The sequence below is a fragment of the Ips typographus genome, linkage group LG14 (assembly GCF_016097725.1).
Source record: "Ips typographus isolate SLU linkage group LG14, UJ_Ityp_2.0, whole genome shotgun sequence".
NCBI classification, from domain to species: domain Eukaryota; kingdom Metazoa; phylum Arthropoda; class Insecta; order Coleoptera; family Curculionidae; genus Ips; species Ips typographus.
The window spans coordinates 5,435,081-5,439,910 of NC_138435.1; the positions used below are offsets into that span (position 1 = coordinate 5,435,081).

At 33.3% G+C, this 4,830-nt stretch overlaps 1 long non-coding RNA gene across 1 annotated transcript; it reads left to right on the forward strand.

Moving 5' to 3' along the window:
- The first annotated feature begins 596 nt into the window (after window positions 1-596).
- On the forward strand, window positions 597-2,867 carry LOC145737760 (uncharacterized). Its single transcript, XR_014180468.1, has 2 exons — window positions 597-1,145; window positions 1,242-2,867. It is a non-coding gene; the product is annotated as an uncharacterized LOC145737760 (long non-coding RNA).
- The last annotated feature ends 1,963 nt before the right edge of the window (window positions 2,868-4,830 follow it).

The window sequence follows — 4,830 nt, forward strand, 5'->3', positions numbered from 1 at the left end:
TAGGGTAATATTTTTTTTCGAAAATGTTTTAAAAAAATCGTACGCGCGCCATTGGTAAACGCAAGGAAATTGTTGTTTCTTGGAAAATTTCCTTTCCACGTAGCTACTGACACCTACAAAATTTTGTCTAATTACTTCAAGTGGTATGGCCAAAATCATAAAATTTTAATTTTTCCAGTAAAACTTTGACACCCTGTATCTTCGTTATTGTTCATACAGTGCGTTTTTTTTAACGCGCAACATAGGATTTTACGTGTTAAATTTTTAAGCCCATGTTAGACCATGTTATTTTGGAACTGCAGGTCTAAAACTTGACGAGTGTGTCTTTAGTACCCTGAAGCTTAAGTAAGTTTACCAATTTGGTCTAAAAAGTGATTAAAAACTGGCAAAAAATCATTTTTTTTTCGAAAAGTTTTTATCGTTTTATACTCCCTGTATGCATTGTTCTATTTTGTTTTTGATATCGACAGGGCAGGTAGCAGGTAGAGTGACATATTTTGACTGCATCATGGCCACATATCACTTATAATATATGTGAAACTCCTATATACCAAACCTGTTAGTTAGGACCATACCCACTGCAAGGATTTGGCGCTGTATAAAAATCTACGTTTTGCATTCTAATAATAGATGTCACCATCATATCAAAAAATCTAGGAGGAAGGTAAGACAAAATAATTGGTTAATTGGTATTTTGACTAGAGCTGCCATTATTTTGAAAAAGTGTCACGTTTAATTTGCAAACTTATTTGTTCCATACTTGTTATATATATTTATGTTTTTTTATTTTTATTTAAATAGTTTAGTAATTAAATTTTGTTCATTATTTCGTTCATTTCGTTAAGTTCAGAGTTTTAGAAGTAAAATAAATATGGAGTGTTATCGTGTTCGTTATAAAAAGTGCGTCGTTCCGGAGTGTTTGGACGTTTTCTCAAAACGTCATACATAACTTTTTAAAAAATGGGTCAATTGCGTCCAAAATCCCATTCTCAAAAACAAAAGCAATGACCAAATTTACAAGTCCTACTGGGTTTGTGATGTTCACTTTAGCGATTTTGACAAAGTTCCTGGTACTCTAAGAGGGCTTCGAACAACGGCCATTCCCACGAAATTTTTGCCCCGATTGAAAGTACCATCCATACTGGGTAAGTAGGTACACAAATATATTTTTTTATCAATATTGGGTTTCATTTGGGACACGTAATAACAATAATGTGCTTACATGTTTTTCTTTATTCTAGGAACAAGTAGTTCATCTCCGACCCTAAAAAATGACGATGAGAATAGATCAAATGAAGAATCTTATAATAACATTCGCATAAATAATGATTCTTCTGAAATCATCAATCCATCCGTCGATTTTAACGGACACAATAATTACAATTCATGTAAGCCATTTTTCGTCTACGGCGAATTTAACTTTCATATCAATAAGATTCAATACCGGATGATTAATTTTCTGTTTCCTTCACAAAAGGTGTAAAAAAATCTTAGTTTACAGATGCATATTAACAAAAATTCAAAAGGTATGTGAAAGAATAGAGGCTAACAGGCTATATCAGCATAACGTCCCAAATTCGCTGGGGACATTCATTTCCATTTTTTTTGCATTGTATTCTAGTTGTTTGCAAAAGTATCGATCAGGAACATTTAGAGAGTTTTACATATGAAACTAATAAGAAATATATTATAGCTGATTACTAATTTTTTAATTAATATTATTAACTGAGTGAAGAGAGAAGTAGCGGGTAAGGGACAAAGGAATTATAAATAACGATTTACCTACTAACTTTTAAGTTATCGTCTAGCTTTCTAAGCAAATATTATTAAAAGTTTGACGTGTTTAATAATTGTATGTTTATAGTGTCTTCTTATTATTGTAAAGTACACAAGCTCACATCATGCAGATAGTTTGCTATTGACAGCACCTCTTCAAAGTTCAAATGTACCTAGTATGTATCCATATTATTTATAAATAGCAAAAATAAAAATTTTATACGACTTTCAGAATGTGAGATATAAATTTCTTGGTGATTTGTATAACTTTACCAACATTATTTTCCAGAATTTGCTGAGTGTGGAGTGTGCACAAGCGTTTTCAATATAGGGGGAGTTTACTTTCATTGGAACGATTAAGAATAATCGACCCATTATAACACATGTGGTTAAATGAGCCAACTTTCTTATGCTTGAAACGCATCTAATAATAAAGGGTGATTCTTTTAACCTATACGCCTAAATTTAGGGAATGATACCTTATGAAAAATAATGATTAATAATGTGAAAAAAGTTTAGTAAAAGTGAAGTTTTTTTATTTACAGAGACAAATTTGAAAAAAAATACATTACCGTGAATTCAAAATTATAATTGAAAGTGCATTATTAACTAATATGATTGATACCAACTGTTTGAAGTTATTTCCATCATTTTCTATAAATTGCTGAATCGATGAGACCTACTCGCACGGCCTAAACCGGGCAAAAACATTTTTACGATAACTGTGAATTGCATTGCAAATTCACTGTATTATCGATTATCTTCATAAATAAAATACTTTTACTAAACTTTTTTCCATGATTACTCATTATTTTTTTATAAGGTATCATTCGCTAAGTTTATCCGTATAGATTAAGAATCGCCCTGTATGTAATATTCTAAAAATAACAATACCTTTTTATAACTTCCCCTGTATCGAAATGTATGACAGCCGGTAATATAGAAAACTTTAGTACAAACACTTCAAAAAGTTAGGACCATACCCACTGACAGCGCTGTAGTCAGCAGGTATACCCTGATTTTTCAACAATTGGTTAGCATGGTAGTTGCCCTTATATAGTAAGTGTTATGTGATCATGGCCCGACATCTTTTGAACGTCAAAAGGGCATTTTATGATTGTTTGGAATACTATTTGGCTTCAAACTGAGTTAACTTGGAACAATTCACTTATAAAAATACCTCTTTTGTTCTTAACTTTCTTGATATAAAGATAATGATCACCCTGTTTTACTTTCTACGCCAAATTTTACCTGCTACCTGCCGTGCCAGTATCAAAAACAACAAGCACCTATCATACATACAGGGAGTATGGAAAGATAAAATCTTTTCGAAAAAAGATGATTTTTGGCAAGTTTATAATCACTTTTTAGGCCCAATTGGTAAACTTGCTTAAGCTTCACGGTACGAAACAGCCACCCGTCAAGTTTTATACTTGTAGTTCTAAAATAACATGGTCTGACATGTGCTTAAAAATTTAACACGTAAAATCCTATGTTGCGCGTTAAAAAAAACGCACTGTATTTCAAAAAGCGTCAAAGAAAAAAATTCGCCCTATTCGCAGGTGAAAGGAAAGCACCAACTTTGGAATCACCCTGTATATATATATATTTTTTTATCGATTAATCCATTCATTAATAACAAAGTTATGACAAATTAAAATTCAAAAATCCTCTAAGCTAACTATCACCAAAGAACACCCTGCATCAACTGTTGCCATGGAAATGGTGTTACTATTTAGTTGTTTATTATTAATAATTTATTGATTAATTTAATCTTCACAAAAATCTATCTGTAGCAAATAATTATCACACAATTTAGAGCTATTAATATAACGGGATTATTATGCGATTTATAATAGCCGTGGACATTGCTAGGTGACGAGGCGACAGCCGAGAGTTAAATCGCTAATAATCCAGATACATTCAAAGCTTTATCGTATCATTGGCAACGGCGATGCGAAATCAAAATCAACAAAATTGTATGTCATTTAATTTTTGTTGTCAGCATTAAAATCATGCAAAATTTAGATATGCCTGATAATATATTGGCTGCAGCCAACACTATAAGGTTGAACTTGCTTCCAGAAAAATCGAAAGTCCAGTATGAGAAAGCATATGAACAGTTTTGTGTGTGGCGAAACCAAGTGCATGTTCGAGGTGCAGAAGAACCGATGTTGCTAGCATATTTTGCAAAACTAGGCTGCAGAATATTCAGCTTCGTCCTTATTGCCAAAATATTCCATGTTACGAGTGACCTTAGAATTGAAGGAAAGAGTGAAAATCGACAAATACGGCGTTTTAATACGATTTATCAAGAAGAAAAACGTCGGATATAGAGCAAAAAAATCAAAGGTATTTACAAGATAACAAATCAACGAATTTGTACGTTCTGCTCCAGACAAGGAGTTTCTGATGTTAAAAGTGGCCTCTCTAATTGGAATTGGAGGAGCCTGCCGAACCAATGAACTAACCAAGATGACCACGGAAGATGTTGCCGTTTTAGAGGACAAGCTGATTGTTACTATTCCCGACTCCAAAACCCACAAGAAACGGTAGTATCTGAGGGCAAAGTCAATCTTGTGCTTTTATTTAGAAAGTATGCAATGTCAAGGCCAGCCCATGTTACTCACCGAAGATTGTTTCTATCATATAGAAAAGAAAAATGTACAGTACAGCCCTGCAACATTCATTTCTTCGCTAAACTACCTCAAAAATTAGCTGAGTATCTTTCACTTGAAAATCCTAATATGTATACTGGTCACTGCGTTAGAAGATCTTTGGCAAATTTTCTTGTTAATGCTGGAGGGAATATATTGGATTTACGAGAACTTGGTGGATGGGAATCAACGAAGGTTGCTAGAGGGTATCTAGAAGAAAGTGTGTCCAAGAAAGTTTCCATTGCTCGCAAAATTCAAATCGGCGATGTCTCCGGCAGTGGATTAAGCCCTAGGGAACCGGATGAAATGGAGAGAAATGCATACTCGGCCATTAATCAGCCTTCAGAAGACATAAATATTAGAGATCGAATACTATCGACGACGAACTATATCGATA